This window comes from Silene latifolia, chromosome 6, assembly GCF_048544455.1.
Source record: "Silene latifolia isolate original U9 population chromosome 6, ASM4854445v1, whole genome shotgun sequence".
Lineage (NCBI taxonomy): Eukaryota > Viridiplantae > Streptophyta > Magnoliopsida > Caryophyllales > Caryophyllaceae > Silene > Silene latifolia.
In genome coordinates, this window is record NC_133531.1 from 116,730,472 (window position 1) to 116,753,897 (window position 23,426).

Consider the following 23,426-nt stretch of genomic DNA (forward strand, 5'->3'; position numbering starts at 1 on the left):
TTCCGATCTAAGCACAACATGAAATGACCCAGAAAAAATCTACTTGGCCCCCTGTTACGGATGACCGTGAGAAAGAAACCAAAGTCACCCAAAATGCCTTAGTCTCAAGTGACAGTCGATAGTCAAAAGAATTGACTCTTAGGATCACCATGGAGGTCCTATCCACGACCGGGCACCGAATGTTATAAAACATTTAGGACTCCACGTCGATGTCACAATTGTGTCCTACGAAATATCCGTATAAATCGCCTCTGTGATTGGTCAGTCAACCGGTTGACTTATGGCCCGTTGAACCCACCATCAACCAACGTCACAAAATAATTGCCGAGTTATCAGCTCATGTGGGCAATCAAGGACTGAAAAGATATAATGTTTGTTCAGTTCACTTTGTGGTGTTCAAAATTGTCGTACAAATCCACATGAAAAACAAAATATATAAATATCAAAACGATGATGTCGTATAGAGTACAAAAGAGAATGAATCTAATCCATAAAAGAGTACTACAACTTAGGAACACGTTTAATTCCCATGGAATTAACGTGCCCTTCATGCTTATCCTGTCGTAATGGTTTAGTGAGAGGATCTGCTATGTTATCATCTGTAGCAATCTTTTCTATCACTACTTCCTTTTGCTCCACGTAATCTCGGATTAGATGAGCTTTCCGTTGTACATGTCTAGACTTGTTGCTAGACTTTGGCTCCTTAGCTTGGAAGATGGCACCTCTATTGTCGCAATAGATGGTGATCGGGTCATTCAAACTAGGCACTACAGATAGTCCTTGTAAGAATTGACGCATCCATATCGCTTCCTTTGCAGCTTCAGACGCGGCATAGTACTCGGACTCAGTCGTAGAATCTGCTGTAACACTTTGTTTGGAACTCTTCCGGTGATGCAGCGCCATTAAGAGTAAAAACGAATCGCATCGAGATTTCGAGTCATCTCAATCCGTTTGAAAGCTAGCATCTGCGTAACCGGTTGCGCATAGCTTTTGAGGGCCTCCATAAGTCAATGCCCAATCTTTAGTCCTCCGTAGGTACTTAAGAATGTTCTTGACAGCCAACCAATGTGATTCACCTGGATGCTGTTGGAATCGACTTGTTATACTCAATGCATATGCCACGTCCGGACGTGTGCATATCATGGCATACATGATTGATCCTATAGCCGAGGCATAAGGAATCCGTGTCATGCGGTCTTTCTCTTCCGGTGTCTCTGGTGCCTGAGACTTGTTCAAATGCACCCCTGGAGCCATAGGAAGGAACCCCTTTTTGGAGTTAGTCATGCTGAATCTCTCTAGGACTTTGTCTATGTAAGACTCCTGACTGAGAGATAACATCCGACGTGATCTATCTCGATAGATACGGATGCCCAAAATTCTTTGTGCCTCACCCAGATCTTTCATCTGGAAATGGTTCTTCAACCATACTTTCACCGAAGTTAAGAGAGGTATGTCATTCCCAATCAGGAGTATGTCATCGACATACAATATTAGGAAGACAATCTTGCTCCCACTCGACTTGATATAAAGACATGGTTCCTCGACCGATCGAGTAAATCCATTTTCTTTAATCACTTGGTCGAAGCGATGATTCCAACTCCGAGATGCTTGCTTAAGTCCATAAATGGAACGCTTAAGTTTGCATACTTTCTTAGGATGTTCTGGATCGATGAAACCTTCGGGTTGCACCATGTACAACTCTTCCTCCAAAAAGCCGTTTAAGAAGGCGGTTTTCACGTCCATTTGCCAAATTTTATAGTCATGAAAAGCGGCAATCGCTAAGATTATCCGAATGGAACGCAGCATGACTACGGGTGCAAAAATCTCATCGTAGTGCAAACCTGGCACTTGGGTGAAACCTTTAGCAACTAGTCGTGCTTTATAGATATCTTGTTGACCTTCCACAGAATGCTTTATCTTGTAAAGCCATTTGCATTGAAGGGGACGAACCTTAGCAGGCAAGTCAACAAGATCCCATACGTTGTTCTCATACATGGAGTCCATCTCGGATTGCATGGCCTCAAGCCATAGCTTTGAGTCGGAACTAGTCATGGCACCTTTATAGGTTGCGGGTTCACTACTCGTTAAGAGTAGAATGTCATCTATGTCATGTTCCTCGACCATACCAATGTATCTGTCCGGAGGAATAGAGACTCTTCCCGACCTCCTAGGTTCCTCAGAAATATTAACCGCAGCCGGGATTGAAGGAATTTGTTCCTCCAATGGTTGCTCGGTATTTGGTTCTGGAATCTCCGACAGGTCGAAGGTTCTATCACTCTTTGCATTCTCGAGAAATTCCTTCTCTAAGAATGTCGCACTAGCCGCAACAAAAACACGTTGTTCGGTTGGCGAATAAAAGTAATGACCAAGTGTTCCTTTAGGATAACCTATAAAGTATGTCTTGACCGATCGCGGGCCGAGCTTATCCTCGTGTCTCCACTTGACATAAGCCTCGCAGCCCCAAACCCGTATAAAGGACAAGTTAGGGACCGTTCCCTTCCATAGTTCATATGGAGTCTTGTCAATGACTTTAGACGGACTTCGGTTAAGTATTAGAGCAACCGACGAGGAAGAGCATAACCCCATAATGAGTCAGGGAACACGGTGTGACTCATCATGGATCGAACCATATCAAGTAGAGTTCGATTTCTCCGTTCGGACACACCATTCAACTGAGGTGTTCCAGGTGGAGTTAACTGTAAGGCAATCCCACAGTCTTTGAGGTGTTGATCAAACTCGTGAGAAAGATACTCGCCACCACGATCTGAACGTAGTGTTTTAATCTTTCTACCCAATAGGTTCTGTACCCTATTCTGGTATTCTTTGAATTTCTCAAAGGATTCACTTTTATGCTTCATTAAGTAGACATAGCCATATCTACTTAGATAGTCCGTGAAAGTGATGAAATACCTATAGCCTTCTCGTGCGGTGATTGACATAGGTCCACATACATCCGTGTGTATGAGTCCTAATAGGTCAGCAGCGCGCATTCCACCACCTTTGAAGGAAATTCGAGTCATCTTACCGATGAGACATGATTCACACGTGCCAAATGATTGAAAATCAAAGGCCGAGATAGCTCCATTCTTGATGAGCTGTTTTACGCGTTTCTCATTAATGTGTCCCATACGGCAGTGCCATAGATACGTTTGATCTTTGTCACCAACCTTTAACTTTTTATTCATTACATGTAATATTTCGGTGGTCTGATCTAAAACAATAATTCCGTTCATGGAGACTGCCTTGCCATAAATCATATCGTGTAATGAGAAAATGCATGTATTATTCTCTATTACAAATGAAAAACCAAGTTTGTCAAGTGCAGAAACTGAAATAATGTTTTTCGAAAGACTGGGTACATAATAGCAGTTATATAAAGATAACTCAAATCCGCTAGGAAGCTGGATCACATATGTTCCCCTCGAGACGGCAGCCACTCGTGCTCCATTCCCGACACGCAGGTCCACCTCACCCTTTACGAGGGGTTCGATGTTTCGGAGCCCCTGCACATGATTACAAAGATGAGAACCACAACCAGTATCTAGTACCCAAGTTCCGTAACTTGCGTGGTTAATCTCAATCATATGAATAAAAGTAGAAGAGGATGAAGACATACCAACAGGTTTAACACGACCTGCCTTTAAGTCCTCATGATAAACAGGACATGTACGCCTCCAATGCCCAGTCTTGTGGCAATGATGGCATTCCATGTTTTCATTCTTGCTCTTTGTCGCGCCTGATGAGGTGCTCGACTCACCAGGTCCACTCTTCCCTGTCCCTGACTTCTTGAACTTCGGTTTACCTACTGCTAGGTTTGCTTGAGCTTTGCCCTTACCCTTGCCCTTGTTTGACACAACGAGAACATCCTGTTTCAAGCTCCCACTGGACTTCATATCCTTCTCGGTCTGTACGAGAAGGGAGTGCAGTTCATGGGGACTTTTCTTCAAATCATTCATATAGTAATTCGCTCTAAAGAGCGCAAAACCATCGTGGAGTGAATGAAGCATGCGGTCAATAACAATGTTCTCGCTAATTTTACAATCAAGCGTCTCCAGCTTCTCGACATTCTCAATCATGCTGAGAATGTGTGGGCTAACTGGTTGGCCCTTCTGGAGTCTCGCATCAAAGAAGCGAGTGGTATGCTCATAGGTCACAATTCTCGGTGCTTTCGAGAATTCCTTGGTGAGCGTGGTGAAAATCTTGTTTGCACCATGGGCTATGAAGCGTTTATGCAAATTGGGTTCCATTGCAAAAATGAGTACGTTCTTTATCGCACCCGCTTCCATACAGAAATCGTTAAACTTGGCGATCTCGTTAGCTCTGATACCACTTGTAGGGAAATATCCGTAAAATTCCCTCAATTTTAAGGATTATAACGTAAATATAACATGCGATTTATGGTCATAAACGAAATACAATACAAAACGATAAAGATTAAGAATCAACCTCGGGTCCTTTGATGTGCGGCGTAAAGAACAGAAATCAACAGATATTTCCTCCTAATCGTTGCACCCAAGACCGTCTGAGACTATGCCCTTGTGCTAGAAATGCTCTCTAATTGACTTGCAATATCGAGAGAGCTATTGTGAGGTTATTCGATGTGAGATCTAGGTTTTTCAGAGAAAAATACTCCTCAAAACCCTAATTTTTCTGTAAAAATGAATCCTTAGGTCAAAAGGAGAGGGAGCCTCTCCTTTTGTTGTCTCGATCCATGGTCATGAGAGGAGGGAGTGGGCTTTCCACTTTCTCCTCATTTTTAACTTGTGGTCCGATCAATTCCGCTAAAATGTATATGACGGGTTTTATTATAAACTGTCATCGGTTATCGGTTATTAATACATCGACTAATAACACGGATTAGTTGAAATATTAATACATGTCCGACAAAGACAATATTGTATAATTAATTCAATATACATTAATCAAATATAAAACGTTTATATTCAATTTACGAATTAACTGTTTAATTCGTCTTAGCCATTATTATTTAATCCGTATTAAATAATTGTCTCAACATCGCGTTTGACTAATTACTAGTCAATAACTCCGACTAACTGGTTAGTCAAATTTGGCATCAACATGACTGTATTTTCATACTGTCACATCTCTCAAACGTATCCTATAGGTGTGACTTTTAGGGACCAGTTGATCACCGCCATCAGAATGACAATAACGTCAAACTTATCTAGCAAGCCAACCGTTATTGATAAACGTGGATCAACTGATAATAATACCAAAAGTATGCCCTTTGATCCTTTTAGAGATTTATAAGTCCTTGCACTAACTGTAAAGGACACCAGCCCCAACAAGCTCCCACTTGTCCGTACAAGTGTACGTGCAATGACGTTATCCGCACTCACTGAAGGACACAGCTCCAACAGTAGGTACACTTTTACCTAAACTCCATTATACGTTTGCTAACAATGTAATTGTAGTCTATATTACAACTAACACATCTGTTGCCCCATTTTCCCCATCACGTCAACTCAATAGCTGGCCATAGCAACAACAATTACACTAATGATGATAAAAAATTATAATGCAACATGTAAATTAGTTTGATTTATCAAATGGTCGAACACTTTGGCGAGCCACAAGTGTTAATCAAACAATTTATGGGCTGATACACCATCGTCGTCGCCAACCCACTCACACTATCACCACCGTCGATGTGTCGTGAGTGGTCAATAACAGTGGACTGATTGGCTGAAAAGGTCAACGTGGTTGGAATGGACATATTTGATGCGAGAAAATGATCGAAATAAGATCTGATCGGAGCTAAGTTCTCACTATAGCTTGTTCTTTGACCAATTTCTCTGTAAATTAATCAAAATATAATAAATTCAAGCTAAATTAAAGATGTTCTTGAAATTAATTACAATATATTGATGACGGAATCGGTGGTGAGCTTAAGTTAGCGAAAATTCCAGAAGTAATTGCATCGAAAGAAGCGATCAAGGAAATTGATAAACTTTCCGCAGTTCCAGAAGAAGATCTTCTCAAGAATTAAAATGAATCTAGCTTTATACACCTAGTAACCATAGCTTTTGCAGGGAGTCTCACCATTGATGATTGAATCGTTATTTTTGTTTTTTGTTGTCAACCATTAATATGATTAGGTTTGTTATTGATTGATTAATGAATTGGGAATTTTTTTTTGGAGGAAAGGAAATGATCGACCAGTAATGACTTTGGGAATTTTTTTGGGGGGCAAATGATCGACGAGAGTCAATGAAGAGGGCAAGGTAGTGTGTGTTGTTAATTGTGAGATGGTGGCCGTTGATTTTTTTTATAATCCAATGGCTATTAGTTGTTCTCACCGTTCTCACCGAGTGTTCGTTCTCACCGGATCTTGACTCTATATATATATATATATATAGGGTCAGGATCCGATGAGAACCGTGAAAACCTCTCACACCCCTTAGATCTTTGACAAATGAAAGGTTAAGATCATACGACATATTTCGTCCAAACCCACGCCCTCAATCATTAAAACAAATTATTTTCCCTGTCCAATTTATTTCTATATCCACGGTCACCAACTGCTTCCTTGAATTGAAAAAAAGTTTTAAATATTCTGCTGTTTCCTTCATCAATGAAGATGCAAATAGAACCATCTTTAACCAATGCTGTAAATTCGATGTGATTTGTTTAACTTCTCTATTAATTTCCCAGAAATTGACTTTATTTGAGTGGAATTTGTTGATTCGTCATCAAATTACGGTTGACGAATTGTTGATTCGAGTTTATACACATATAATTGGGATACATAATTGAAATTTTTTATTTATGTTTGTGAAATTAGGTTTTATGTTCATGAAATTGGTAAATTTATAGCATGAAGTTGGTAAATTAGAATTGGAGAATTTGAGAAATTACCTTAAACGGTTGAAATCATGAGATTGAGAACCTTAGATTTGTGTATAAGGTTGGATCTGTTTGTATAGTTGATTATGTTCATTAGTTTAGTTTTAGACATGGATGTTGTTATTGAAATTTATAAATTGGGTGGATCGTTTCCAGCTGGTTGTTGAGTAGTAACATATTTTAATCACTTTCATAAGTAATGCGTCCATTTAATCTGCTTTCTCTATCAAAGCCAAATGAAACAACATATTAAATTACTCAAAAATATATATATCGTCCTACAAAATTTGATTAAACCGCCATAAGTATCGTTCGAAATTGAGTCATTCAAGCGGTAACAAGATGGCCATCTTGTTAAGCCCGATTATTGCTTCCCGCCACTTTGTGATATGGAACACTTCTCCAACGGCGTTACAGTCCTCAAACTTCAAAAACTATCGCTAATGGCCATCTCTGTTCAGCCTTCACTTACCAAGGGTCTTCAACTTTTCATTGTTTCAATAAAATTGTGCTCTGCATGAGCTTGTATAAGTTTAACTCGAAAAATACATTGATGCTCGATTGAAGTATGGTATGATATTGATTGGGCTAACACTTGTTCAAGCTGTCTTTTTTTTATTTTTGAATCAGAAGGTTAATAATTGATTTTGAACTAAAGTAAAATAAATGAAAATTATGTTCTTGCTGAATTTTTGGAACATATGAGCACTGAAGAGAGAGCTTTTAATCATCTTCTTCTAAGTTAAGTTTTTAATAAAAATTCCACTACTTTCTCTGATTGATTCAACTCACCCACCATGTAAGACAGAGTATTCGCATAAGTATCAGATGCGAATTGTGTTTGAATTGTGTTTATTTGTTGATGTATAATTTCTGGTAATGTTCTAAGATCATACAAACGTATTTCGAAATCTGTCTACTACCCATTTAAATGAACATAGGTCATTTAAGAAACGTAACTAATGCCAAATATTTCACTTGGACATAAGTTTGGATAAAACGCGTCTACTAGCAATTTAAATGAATCTAGGTCCCTTAAGTAACGGTACCTAGTACCAAATAGTTTACTTGGACGAAAGTATAGACAAAACACATCAACTACCCATAAAAATGAATCTAGGTACCTTGAGAGCAACCATAACACTGAAATATTAAACTCAAAGACTCTCTTAAAATAACTTCACATCATCTAAAAACTATGAATAGAAAATGTTTATACATAACCACAAACTATTCATCGGTGGCTCACAAAATGTACATTCCACTTCTTCATCCCCGACTATATATAAAAAATACCAACGTTTTAGCATGCGTATTAAACTATTACTTCTAAATTGAATCTATTACTTCTAAATTGATAAATGTTAATAGCTTTGGTGACATTCTCGTCTTAAAATATAAAGGTTTCGGTGTAGTCTGAACAAGAATCATCATTTCTTTTTCTCATTCTTATAACATCTTTCCTAGCGGGAGAGCTCTTTGACTCAATTGTGCATGCACCCTCTTTCTCACCTCTTGTATTAGTTTCTACATATCTGTTCATATATAATGACACATTTTAATACAACCAGAAAAACCAACATTCGAGGGGATGAGTGAAACTAGAACTAACGGATGTAACTAAAGAACTTTTTAATGCACATACAACTTCTTCTCATGCATCTAAAGACAAAAAGACACCCAAAGGCGCCACAGTTAACCCTTTCAAGGGGATGGGTGAAACAAGAATTAACTGATGTATTTAAAGAACTTTTTAATGCACATACAACTTCTTATCATGCACCGAAAGACATACACTTAAAATAGAGTAGAGCGAACCCTTTTGAGAAATAGTGTCCTTAAATAGAAAGGGTTAAATGTTGGATTAAGCGGGTCCGCTTGATGGAAAGGGCTTTAGAATAGGGTGAATATTATCCTAATTAAGCCGGAAAAGGGTAAAGGACACCTAAAGGGGTTAGAGTGAACCCTTTCGAGGGGATGGTGAAACTAGAGCTAACTATTGTACCTAAAGAACTTTTTAGTGCACATACAACTTCTTATCATGCACCTAAAGACAAAAAGACGCCCTAAAGATGGAGAATGAACCCTTTTGAGGATACGAGTTTAAAGTAGGGGCAATAGTGTCCTTAAGTAGAGCGGGAAACGGTTAAAGGTTGGATTAGGCGGTCCCACATAGCGGACCTACCTAATCCAATCCTAAATCATTTCCCTAAGTAGGTATAAACAGGGCTTAGGGTAGTATTAGCCAACCCCTCAGGCTACCCTAAACCCTTTTCGGAGGAAGTTTTTCAAATGGTGGCTCAACAAAAACACATCCTAAATGGGGTTTGAATGACCCCTTTCGCGGGGATAGCTGGAAATAGAACTAACTAATGTACCTAAAGAACTTTTTAATGCACATAAAGAACTTTTTAATGCACATACAACGTCTTATCATGCAACTAAAGACAAAAAGACGTCCAAAAGAGTTCGCGGGGATAGCTGGAACTAGAACTAACTGATGTACCTAAAGAACTTTTTTAAATGCACATAAAGAACTTTTTAATGCATATACAATGTCTTATCATGCAACTAAAGACAAAAAGATGTCCAAAAGAGGGCACATTCAACCCTTTTGAGGAGACGAGTTTAAAGTAGGGGGAATAATGTCTCGTTACACGGATCCACGTAATCCAACCCTAAACCCTTTCCCTTATGATGGAAACATGTTTAATATATGGTGAATATTGTCCCTAAGTAAGACGAAAAAGGGTTTAGGGTAGGATTAGCCAACCCCTTAGCCTACCTTAAACCCTTTTTCGGGAAAGTTATTCAAACGGCGACTGAACAAAAAGACATCCTAAAGGGGTCTGAGTGAACCATTTCGAGGGTATGGGTGAAACTATAACTAAGAACTAACTAATATAACTAACGTTTTTATGCACACACAACTTCATATAATGCCTCTAAAACCTAAATGACACTGAACCTTTTCCGAGACATACTTAAATATATACCTAAGCTAATTTCCATGGACCTAGAACACCATTATATGCTAGATTTACCGCAACTCAACGTCCTCCAAATAAAAAGACAACCTAATGATGACAGAGTTAAACTAGAACTAAGAACTAACTGATGTAACTACATAACATTTTTATGCACATACAACTTCTTATCATGCACTAGACAAAAAGACATTCTAAACCTTTCACAAGACATACTTAAATACCTAGGCTAATTTCCATGGAGTTAGAACACCATTATAGACTTACTGCGACTCAACGTCCTCTAAACAAAAAGCCAACCTAAAGATGACAGAGTGAAGCTAGAACTAACTGATGTAGCTAAAGAACGTTTTTATGCACATACAACTTATTATCATGCACCTGGAGACAAAAAGACACCCTGTAGATACCTCATTTCTGCACCTCCCGCAAACCACCCGGTGATGATTGGGCCGCATGTTTAATACGCGGAACGATTTGTGACAGTTTGTAAGATTATCGTCAAGTGATTGCTCAAATATTAATGTCGACCTCTTAGTTGCCATCTACGTCCCGATACGGTCGTTTTGGCAGTAATTAGAGTACATTCGGAGTCCGGGCCTAAAACCGTCTCCATTTTCTGATAACCGTTAAATCCCGAGTCAGAATGTTCTGGAATGTTCCGGATATTTCTATTCCATATTTCACAAATTTTATCTTTTGGCAAATAATATTCCGTAATATTCGTATAAGATATTAAGGAAATCGAATTATTTCCGTCCTACCATAACTCAAACGCGGAAATCTTTCTTCACAGAGGAAACCTCCGGGAATAGACGCAAGAGCAGTCTGCGCCTCTTCCAAGAGACGCAGATGGTCGCCGCACCTCTTCCCAGGCCCTTTTCTGCACGTTTCTCGTATCTTTTTCATATCTTTCCGAGATTCACTTCCAAAGAGTCTCCGAAACCCTAATTCCTTCACGTGATTAGTATAAATAGGAGCTTTCGCTCCTCATATTTCTCACGCGAGTGTCCGCCCTTCTCTTCTCCCTTTGCATTCTAGACTTTGTTCTTACTTATTGGCGCCTACGTGCTTGAACTTTCGACCACGTAAGCTCGGATCTTTCCGGGTACCAGCCTCTCCGTTGCATGACCGACCAATTTGACCAACTACACTCAATCAATTTAATTAATCAATCGTTTTCCTCTTACGAGGGCATTCTCTTTGCATTCGCGTCGAGCATCACTAATCGATATCTTAGTCCTTCTCGTTTCGTCAACATGTAAGTCTGAGGGTGTATAATCCTTATTTATTTATTGTATTTTATTTTTTGTATCATCAATTGTAAGATTTATGTCGAAAATACCATTAAAACCGATTTCTAAAACCATTTGTTAAAACCTGTTTTTTGCGGATTTTCAGTAGATAACCGTCGAGAAAGGACGCAAAGAATCGCCGCGCCTCTTCGAAGGAGCGCAGTTCCTGCTGCGCCTCTTCGTGAGGCTGCCGCAGTTCCTGCTTCCTTTCTTCTTCGTTTGTCCTCTGAAGTTCGTATCCAAAATCCTTCTTTTGCTTATTCGTTTGTCTATTCTTCATCATGATAACATATTAATTCCGCATGTATATTAATTATCATCATTCACATGTTTAAATCATCATAAATCCGACTTAAATCCCTATTAATCCAATATTTGCGGGTTTTCGTCATTAAATTCAATTCCGGGTTGTAGAGATTCAATTTGTTCATATTGGGTTTCTGGGATCCGTCTTTGATATAGTTTAATCTGTCTTTTTGTCATGTTCGTCGCATATTCGTCATTAATCCATCTTATCTAACTTAGTTAATTGATTTCAATAGAGCACTCATTAATATTTTTCACTTCTATCATTATTTCATCATGTAAATAGTCCGTTTGCATCCGTCTCATTCATGTTTTTACTGTTTTCATGACCCATTCATATGTTAAATAACATGTTAATCACTTTCATCCGAGTAAATATCATCAATCAATCATTAAATTCACCAATTAACGTTAACGGCTTGCAAATACGGCTTCACAGCCAGAACTGAGCCAAGGAACAGACGCAGCGTCTGCGCGCGCTTATTCAAAAAGACGCGCTCGCTCGCTGCGCTGTTCTGGCTGAATTCTGTCCCTGAACTTCGTTTCTGCCTTGACCTAGTTTAATTAGTTTACGTATTAATCAACTATTAACCGTATTATCGCCTTCTGTTTTGTTCGTTGATTTATTCTTTTATTTCCGTTTCCCCAAATTATCCGTTTTAAAGGTATTTTCGACATAAATCGCCTATCCCATTGTAATTTTCATTATCGTAATTTCCTTTATTGTATTTCTTTCATTGCTTGTATGTTTTCACATGTAAATGAACATTAAATCCTACTTCGACCCAATTGTATGCTAATTACGTGTCAACCGACTTAGTTAAATCTTCACATGCTAGGATTAAAACTTGGATGTTGCATTGCATGCATATAATCAACGATATATCAAGTACGAATAACTTCCCTAATCATTAGTAGAGGCCGCTATCGAGGCGGGCGGGATTAGGTGTTCGATCAAAAGAGCTTCCTAATACGTACCCTCACCCCTTACTCCAGATCTCCGTGAGCACCCGTGTTCATTGGCATCCGCGAGAGTCATTCTAGACATAGAATGCTAAGGGTAACGATTGCTTAGTGTTCATGTCACTACTTCGTGTCTTGGCATGACACGAGGTATTCGAACGGTTCCAATTTCCCATAAAAATTGGTGGCGACTCCATACAAAAATGCAAACGCTTGTTTCGTTCTCACCAAGCGCCCCCGTGGCGGCCCGCTGTCCACAGTTTGGCGACTCCGCTGGGGATAATACACTTACGTGTAGCCAAGGGTGAAACTTGAACAAGGTTAGGGAATAGTTTGTACAAGACAATTGTCGGTTTTCATAACTCGGTCTTCCTAGACCGTTTAATTCGGCCTTCCTAGGCCCAACCCAACCCATTCGACCAATCGTCCCGTCTAAACGGTCCTAATTCCTATTTGGGCCTAAGGATGGATAGCGATTGACGTCATCCATACCATGATGCTTACTCTTGTTTGTATCAAGGGCCTTCACTACTTGAGGAAATGGACTAGGAATCGGCCTTACTCTTGTTTGGCACGAGCCTCTCCACAGACTTCGGGTTTGATGGTTCGGTATGGCAACCCACCCTTTAACCAAAACCCTTCTAAATACACTCAGCATCCCGTTATAATGCTTGTATAAATGTGTAAACCTTACGTGATCACCATTTCTAAACAAAACCATGACGAATTTTCAAAAATCAAAACCCTTTTTTCAAACAAGAATTTCGAAATAGGGCTTCTAATTAGCGCAAAATCCGGTCAAAACTCTGTCCGTCTGTCGTGTCAAAATTCGGGCCACAAGCCCATTTCAAAACCTCACTTCGAGTCCACTCCTACAACTACACTACAGTTGACTAGGACACACATTTTCAAAGACCTTGCCTTTCTTCAAAACTCACTCAACACAAGTGGCACACACCCACTTCACGAGTCAAAAACTTTTCCTCTTTTAGCAAGTGTGATAGAATGGTCGATCGTGTTTTGATTCGTCGCCGATCTCTTATCCAGTTTCCAAGATGCCCGGATCAAGTGATGAAACAAACTTCCACCAACTCCAGAATAGTAATGATCGAATCCTGGCTGCGCTAGCCCAAATGCAATCTACTCAAGAACAAACCTATGACCGCCTTGAACTCATCGAAGGCCGTATCTATGCTGTAGAGGGAAGATTGCCTCCCCTTGAAAGTGAAGTGCTACGTAACTCCGATGATGAATCTAGGGATGAGAATCCTTTCATGGGGATGACTGCAGCTGAGAAAAGACTCCAATACCTAGAGGAGCAATTGATGTACCTTAAGGGGGATGACATTTATAGGGAGAACAATCGCAAGTATGAAGCCGTCAATTCCAAATTGCCAACTAACTTTAACATGACGGATATCCCTAAGTTCAAGGGACATGAGAACCCTTTGAACCACATCCGTGCCTTCAAGGATTACATGTCTATCAAAGGCATCAAACCCGAGATGTTCTTAAGGATCTTTCCTTCATCTCTTGACACCATCCCGAAGCAATGGTTCTACACTTTAGATCACAAGAAGGTCGCTACTTGGGAAGATGCCGCAATCGAGTTCTCTAAACAATATGCGGATAATGCCGAGATCCAAGTCAACATGCGTACTCTAGAGGTTCTTACCCAAAATGACAAAGAAGGATTCACCGACTTCCTAAGTAGGTGGAGGAAGACTAGCACTCAACTAGTTGAGCGCCCGGATGAGGCTACTCTTGTGGAAAAGTTTGTAGATAATCTCAAACCCATCTATGCCAATCATTTGAGATATCAAAACATCAAGACTTTCAAGGACTTAACCTTATTAGGGACACGAATTGAAGATGACATCCGTAAAGGACTCTTGTCCAAAACGGTAGGTCGAGGATATCAAGGGTCCACAAGTCGTTCATACGGCTCTACTAGCAAGACCGATGAGGTTAACCTTCTCGAGCCATCCAAGAAAACTACCCGACCAAGGAAATTCACAAACCTTGGGGATACTTACTCCAACGCTCTAAAAAGGTTAATGAAGCAAGGTAAACTCCAACCCATTGGACCTACTCCCGAACCCAAAAGGAAGTCCAAGTTTTGGGATGAAAATTCATACTGTGAATACCATAGGGGCAAAGGGCACGACACAGAAAAATGCTACAAGTTGAAACACGTGCTTCAAGATATGATTGAAGATGGTCGACTCCCAATACCACCAGGAGGTAAGCCCAACAACACTCAGAATCCTCTTGGAGTTCTAGTGATTACAAGTGATGAATCTACCTTAGATTGATCACACCTCATTTCTCCCACCGAAAATGAAATTCATGCAATTGAGAAAGAAGGGCTCTACTCTACTATCTCCCCTACCATTTCCGACTTCATCACATGGGCAAGGAGTGTAGATAGACAAGTTTGGGAACTAGAAAGCATGGTAACAATGTAATACCCCGTATTTTATTAAGTTGGATAAAATTCTTTTAATTGCTATTTTGAATTTAATTACATCATTTAACGATTCATATATATATGCTTAGCTAATTAATTAATTTCATCATAATTCGATAAGTTAATTTTAATAATCATTAATAAGTTTATTTAAAGTTAGTTCGAGTTTATTGAAGTTAGTTCGAGTTTATTTATTTAATAATTTCCGTTTCTTTACGAGTCCTTATGAAAGTTGTTTTAAGTGAACCCGAGATGGATTTTGGGAACAAAACCGTCCAATTAGCTATTTTGAGCTTATTTCACTAAATTAGCAATTTTTATTAATATCTGTTAGTTTCGTAAAAATCGCTAATAATTCTGTTTCAAGCCGATTTCTTATTATTTCCGTTAACTATCTGAGTTTATTTTATTTTTCATTCTTTAAACTTATTTATTATTGATTCCATTTCATTTATGAGACTCTTTCTTAAACCGGTTAAATTTAACTCGAAACGGTTTTAAAAACGAGCGAAATTACTTAACGATGAAGAAACGTACGTATAATAAATAGCTAGCTAGCTGGTTGCTCCCTCATTTCTCACGCAACATTTCTTCTTCTTCCTTCTTTTTTCTTCTTTTCGTTCTGTTCTAATTTTATCAGATTTTAAATTGATCCTGCCACTCTGTTTGTCATCCGTTATCAATGATTTTCGTTCCATAGTGCTCCTTTCGTCGTTCTCGTCATTCCGATGTAAGTAACATTCATTTTCGTCATGTATTTTTACAAACCCAATTTATACTTTCAGCTTTATTTATCATAAGACGGTCTTGTAGAAGATTGGTTAGTCATAAATGATTAGTTCAATCGGAAAAAGGTAACAATTATAGATTACTCAATATTACTTGTAAAATATGTTTATTTCGAATGCTGGTTAGTCTGTTTTATAATTAAGACGGTGTATAATTATATATAGGGATCCTTATGGATGTTAATTAGTCAGTTGTATAGTTGAGACGGTGTATACTGATATGTGGAGATGATTGAGACGGTGTATACTGACCTCTAGGGATCATTTGGGATGCTAGCTAGTAAGTGGTATATTTAAGACGGTGTATGCTGACATGTATGGATTGTTTTGGGTGATAATTGGTGTGTTTTATAGTTGAGACGGTGTATACTGACATGTAGGGATTGTTTTGGACTAATTTGGACTCTGTGTTGGGGCGATTTTTGTGGTCTTTAGGGTCTGTTTTTGAGTTGCTTTATACTTGTGGATTTCCGCTCTAAAAACCTTTTAAATGCTGACTTAGTTGGCTCAGCTAGGACTGTTTTTAGGCGCAAGAATGGAGTCTTAAGGGGACGATTGGTACTCTGTTTTGGGCAAGGACGAGAGCTGTCATCGTGGGTTTTCACTTTGCATTTGAGGACTGGAGTTGGGGTCGAACCTAGGCATATTTTGGATTCTGTTTTGGACTGATTTTTGGGTCAGGTTATGAAGTAGGGTGAAGGGTGGCTATGGGTAGTCGGGTGGTGGTCGTGTCGGACTCTTTGTGGCTTGCTTTTAGGCGAGTCTGATGGCCTGGCTGTAGCCTAGCTGTGGCCTGGCCGTGGCCTAGCTAAGTCACGAGTTTGAGGCCATGTGTAGTTGGTGGTTAGGCCGAGTTTGAGGTTGTCATAATAACTTTTGAGCCGTGTCCATAAATTGTTTTGACGCTAGTTTGGTTTATTTAAAATATAATTAAATTAATTTCCGTCTCATATTTTATATAAAGATAATTCGTTAATATCGTCCTTTCACATAATTATTTTAGGTGGCTCATATGTGGTTGAAGATGAAGAGTAATTTTGGGTTTTAGAAGCTTTCTCAAGTTATTACTTGTCTCTTTGCTAGCGTAAGGTAACTATTCCGAGTTACTCGACGAATTAATGTCACATTAGTAGTTGATGTTGTGTTTGTTGTTTGATAAGTGTTTAGGTGATTGATAATGTATTGCTTTCGTTTTTCACATGATAGAAATTTGGAAATAGCATGAGAATAATATTGCGATAAAATTTGTGATTTGGGCCAAAGTAGGCAAAGACTCGAGTGGGCGATTGACCGAACGAGTTTGGTCAAACTAGGTTTAAACCGGTCAGCCTCGATTTGACCGATGACCCGTCGCGGGACTCGGGTCGAGGGTTTGTCTTTGAGGTAAGATTTGTTGTTATTGGAGGTTTTATGTTATGCCTTGATATTTGTAATTATCATTTCACATGTTGGTTGTTGGATGCTTTGGATGCCTTATGCTTGAGTCTTGTTTGCCTTTAGCCATTGTAGTTTATTCTCATGGACTATGATATTGATGGTTAGCTATAATTTGGTTATTGATGACATTGAGGATATGGTTGGATTGTCTCTTTGAATAGACATTTATATAGCCTTTCACATGATAGAATGTTAGCATTTATGTTGGTAAGTTGGACTCTTTGCCCCTCTTATGGTTAATTGGGTATACTACTTGTCTTGTGTGGTGTGGGCTAAAGTATTCAAGTCGGGACTAGCCTGGGACTAGGTCCTAGGTGAGTATTTCAGCCTTCATCATAGATAGGTCATTATAGTCTTTGACGAGTGTATGTTCACTGCTTAATAGCCTCTGTGTTCCTGACTTGGTGGGTTTATATCCAAGTTGGGGCATGACCTCGTTACTTATTTTGAGAGTAAGTGGTCAGCTTAAGTACTAGCCAACCCTTTGGTGGACTCCTTAGGGTACTCACATGGTTTTATAAAATTGTGGGTCTTGGGTGCGGTGGTGTGTATCCGCATGTCTAGGTTTGCGCAGATTTAGGACTAGGGTTGTGTTGTGTCTTGGCCATGTTTTGATAGAACCTCTGAGCCAAGATACCGGTTCGATTACCTTCCCTACCTCGTGGTATAGACTCGAGTTACAGAGTGACTATTGACGGTGCTAAGAACATATGCCTGTCTTTGATATATTGCCCTTTCTTGTTTGATGATTCTATGAATCATAGAAGGTGAGATGCAAGCCGGCTATGGTTGATAGAGTTTGGATTCCTGGATGTTATGTGATTCACATGATAGGGTAGTATGAGTCGGTCTAGTAATCACATGCTAGGACTATGTGTTGTTATATTGTTGTTCACATGATAAGCACGATTGTCTAGCATCTATATGCTAAGGCTATGTGTTATTCATATTCATATTCTTATGTTTACATGTTATATTAATTATGACATTTCGTGGTTGGGAGAACTCGGAGTTACTCCCCCACCGATCGTGGCTTTCGTATTTGTATAAAATGCGAATGACAGGTAGGTGATGCATATATGGGGTACATGGACGAGCTAGCGAGCAAAGTAATCTTGGGACCTAGATTGGCTTTATTTTATTGTGACCCTTAAACACTTTTTATGTCACATACATTTTAGGGACATATGTCTCCCTCTTTACATTTGGTTGTATAATTTGCTATTCGCGACTTTAGCGATGGTTATGTTATGACTCTTCTAGTTAGACCTTGTATGTTTGACACCTTCCAATTTGGATATCTTTATAACAGTTCGGGTTTTAAAATTACGGGTTTTTACCCAATTGAACCTATTACAAACATATCCATGCAGTTTTATTCTAGAATTACGTGTTTACTTTTCCGCGATAAGTGAGGGTGTCACAGTTGGTATCAGAGCATATTTGCTCCCGACGCACGTTTGTGCACCCCAATATAAATAACTTGACCTTAGGATAACAAACTTGAGAGATGGGTAGGATGGGTAGACTTAGGACTTTATGTTGTAGTCTCTTTGTGTCTGCTCTTTGTTAGGTACTAACCTGTTTGTTGATTGTCATTTAATAATAGTTGCGTTCTTGGATCAATGACCGTGAGCTTATCTATAGCTAATGGAGTTATTACCCTTATTATAAAAAAAAATATTTGAACTAAAGGTTTTGAAAATATTTTAATGTTTTTCACTGGTTTTAACGTCAATTAGTGTTAAAGCTTGTTATTGGAGACGTCTGATAATTAGTTTTATCATTTGTTGGTGTAAAAATGTATTTTTATGTCTTTGAATTGGAATATTGATGTTCTTGAGTGATCGCCAAGAGTATCTCCGTTCCATTGAAAGGACACTTATTTTTTTTACGAAGATCAAGATTTAGTGCCGATTGCTGAGGATTGAAGATTTGTTCAACCTTTGAAGAATGCTTCTACTTCCTTGAAGATGTTTCTCGTTCTTTTTGTATCTCGCCTTATTCTTAATCTCTTGGTGCTTATCCTCCTTCTAAACTCCCTTCTGTTTTACTTTAAAAGCTACGCTTGTACTCCTAACTTGTCCTTTGTTCTTTGCTTATCCTCCCTTAACGCCATTAGATAGTACTCTTTCTTGTGAGAAATGTTGACCTTGGTTGGAAAATTCGACTTTTGAGGAGATTGTTTGTGTCTGACCCTTAACTCTGGCTTTGAGAAGTCGTGATGTTAGAAAGACTTAGGTAATGTGATGAGACATACTTAGTGATTCTTATACCTAGTTCCTTGACAAGTGAGTATAATCGATTGGTGGATTCTTTGTGTTAGGAATGAGTTGCCTATGTGATTAAAGTTATAGAACTTGGCTTTGTTGTTTATGTTTGGGATTTGAAAGCTTAGTAGGTTGAGCGTCGTCACCTTAGGAGTAAACATGAGATAAGTTTAGAATATGGATTTGGAAGAAAACCCATTTTTAGATGTTAACAATCCCGTATAGATTGGGGATGTGTTTTGGTGTTAGTTGTTCCTTGAGAACTTTGTTGAGAAGTCTTTGTCAATTCATTCTTTGGTTTTTAAAACATTGAGGTTGTGTCGAGTGCTTGAGATAAAGAGATGCTTTTATACTTGAGTGGTAGATTTGATTTAGGGAAATCCTAATATGTGATAAGATAGGTGGAAGAAGTATCTAACCGATTTATCACCCCTTAAGCGAGCGTTTATTTTACCTTGACCCTTGTTTGGGATTTGGTCGTTTTGTCATGAAGGTACAATACCCTAATAGGCGTGACCTTGTTAGAGAGAACCTTAAGTTTTAGGAAGCGTATGGTTTAAGCCTTAAAATCCTCTTTCATACCTTTAATTGTTTTCCTCCCTTTTGTTCATACCTTGGTTGGATTTGATTCTTAAGTATAAAAGTTTACTCGTTATTTCCTTGTCTTGAATACCTCCCTAATTCTAATATCTCTTACTGGTTGTTAACTAGTTATCTTTATGATTCGACTCTTTTAGTATCACATCTTGACATATTCATATATCCCTTTTTAAATTTCCTATCATTTCGACTGGTTATTACCCTTTGTTTCCTTAGTGGAGTGATGACATTGTTGTTTGAGATTTGAGTATCTGGCATTTCCTTGTTGTCTAATTTTCCTTTCTCCTTGATCATAAGCGTTACCGTTCATACCTCTTTTCCTCGCTTCATCTTGCTCCTCCTTTAAGTTTGACACTCGTATCTTGTGAAACTCTATCTTTGACATCCTTGTAATTTTGACTTCAATTTCTACCCTATGAAATTCATTATAGCTCTCTTGTTGCTTAAGTTTGAGCTCTCTTAACATACTTTGTTTCTATGTTATCTAAGTTACTTTCCTTTTTGTACAACTTCTAAACTTTCAAGCTACCAGTTTCGATTCATTCTTAAAAGTTTATGTCACTTCTGCAAACCTAACCTATTTTTAAAGATCTGAAAATGAAAATTTGATTTAGTTCCCTATTCCTTCCTTGAATATAAACTCATTTATCGTAATTTTAATTACTAGACCCGAGATTTCGTCAAGTTTTGTCCAATTTCTGTTAACTTTGATCTATTTATGACTTCTTTGTCAAAGTTTAATGTTACACTTTCAGGGATTTGACCCCCAATTGGGTTTAAAAGTGAAACCTTTATTTCTATTTTGGCTTTTTGCAAAAGAAAATTTGAGTAGATTACCTTTTCTTTTGATTTTAACGTTGATCGGATGTTAGAACTCGTTATTAGAAACGTTTGATAACTTGTTCTACTCTTGTCGACGAGTGATTTTCGGTTTTAAATTTGTCTTTGACTTGGAAGGTTAGCGTTCTTGTGTGCACAACAAGAGCAATTTCGTTCCATGAATGAGACTTATACTTTTGAAAACTCTTCATTAATGTTTTCGAAAGTATTTTGATTTTTGATTTATACAAATGATTTGCCTTTGACCTTATCTTGGATTTGGAATGTGATGTTCTTGAATGCGCAACGAGAACACTTCTGTTCCTCTGCTGAGAGTCTGGTTCTGTCGGAAAATTTTAGTTGAAGTTCTTGAAAGAATTTTGATTCTTACGATAAGTGACCTTTTAAATGTTTTGGTTACCGATTCCAATTTCAGTTTTATTTTTATAACCTTTCATTTATACTTTCAAGTTTCGAGGACGAAACTTTTTAAAAGATGAGGTGATTGTAACACCCCGTATTTTATTAAGTTGGATAAAATTCTTTTAATTGCTATTTTGAATTTAATTACATCATTTAACGATTCATATATATATATGCTTAGCTAATTAATTAATTTCATCATAATTCGATACGTTAATTTTAATAATCATTAATAAGTTTATTTAAAGTTAGTTCGAGTTTATTTATTTAATAATTTCCGTTTCTTTACGAGTCCTTATGAAAGTTGTTTTAAGTGAACCCGAGATGGATTTTGGGAACAAAACCGTCCAATTAGCTATTTTGAGCTTATTTCACTAAATTAGCAATTTTTATTAATATCCGTTAGTTTCGTAAAAATCGCTAATAATTCTGTTTCAAGCCGATTTCTTATTATTTCCGTTAACTATCTGAGTTTATTTTATTTTTCATTCTTTAAACTTATTTATTATTGATTCCATTTCATTTATGAGACTCTTTCTTAAACCGGTTAAATTTAACTCGAAACGGTTTTAAAAACGAGCGAAATTACTTAACGATGAAGAAACGTACGTATAATAAATAGCTAGCTAGCTGGTTGCTCCCTCATTTCTCACGCAGCATTTCTTCTTCTTCCTTCTTTTTTCTTCTTTTCGTTATGTTCTAATTTTATCAGATTTTATATTGATCCTGCCACTCCGTTTGTCATCCGTTATCAATTATTTTCGTTCCATAGTGCTCCTTTCGTCGTTCTCGTCATTCCGATGTAAGTAACATTCATTTTTGTCATGTATTTTTACAAACCCAATTTATACTTTCAGCTTTATTTATCATAAGACGGTCTTGTAGAAGATTGGTTAGTCATAAATGATTAGTTCAATCGGAAAAAGGTAACAATTATAGATTACTCAATATTACTTGTAAAATATGTTTATTTCGAATGCTGGTTAGTCTGTTTTATAATTAAGACGGTGTATAATTATATATAGGGATCCTTATGGATGTTAATTAGTCAGTTGTATAGTTGAGACGGTGTATACTGATATGTGGAGATGATTGAGACGGTGTATACTGACCTCTAGGGATCATTTGGGATGCTAGCTAGTAAGTGGTATATTTAAGACGGTGTATCTTTGACATGTATGGATTGTTTTGGGTGATAATTGGTGTGTTTTATAGTTGAGACGGTGTATACTGACATGTAGGGATTGTTTTGGACTAATTTGGACTCTGTGTTGGGGCGATTTTTGTGGTCTTTAGGGTCTGTTTTTGAGTTGCTTTATACTTGTGGATTTCCGCTCTAAAAACCTTTTAAATGCTGACTTAGTTGGCTCAGCTAGGACTGTTTTTAGGCGCGAGAATGGAGTCTTAAGGGGACGATTGGTACTCTGTTTTGGGCAAGGACGAGAGCTGTCATCGTGGGTTTTCACTTTGCATTTGAGGACTGGAGTTGGGGTCGAACCTAGGCATATTTTGGATTCTGTTTTGGGTGATTTTTGGGTCGGGGTTATGAAGTAGGGTGAAGGGTGGCTATGGGTAGTCGGGTGGTGGTCGTGTCGGACTCTTTGTGGCTTGCTTTTAGGCGAGTCGATGGCCTGGATGGCCTGGGCTGTAGCCTAGCTGTGGCCTGGCCGTGGCCTAGCTAAGTCACGAGTTTGAGGCCATGTGTAGTTTGTGGTTAGGCCGAGTTTGAGGTTGTCATAATAACTTTTGAGCCGTGTCCATAAATTGTTTTGACGCTAGTTTGGTTTATTTAAAATATAATTAAATTAATTTCCGTCTCATATTTTATATAAAGATAATTCGTTAATATCGTCCTTTCACATAATTATTTTAGGTGGCTCATATGTGGTTGAAGATGAAGAGTAATTTTGGGTTTTAGAAGCTTTCTCAAGTTATTACTTGTCTCTTTGCTAGCGTAAGGTAACTATTCCGAGTTACTCGACGAATTAATGTCACATTAGTAGTTGATGTTGTGTTTGTTGTTTGATAAGTGTTTAGGTGATTGATAATGTATTGCTTTCGTTTTTCACATGATAGAAATTTGGAAATAGCATGAGAATAATATTGCGATAAAATTTGTGATTTGGGCCAAAGTAGGCAAAGACTCTGAGCTGGGCCAGATTGACCGAACGAGTTTGGTCAAACTAGGTTTAAACCGGTCA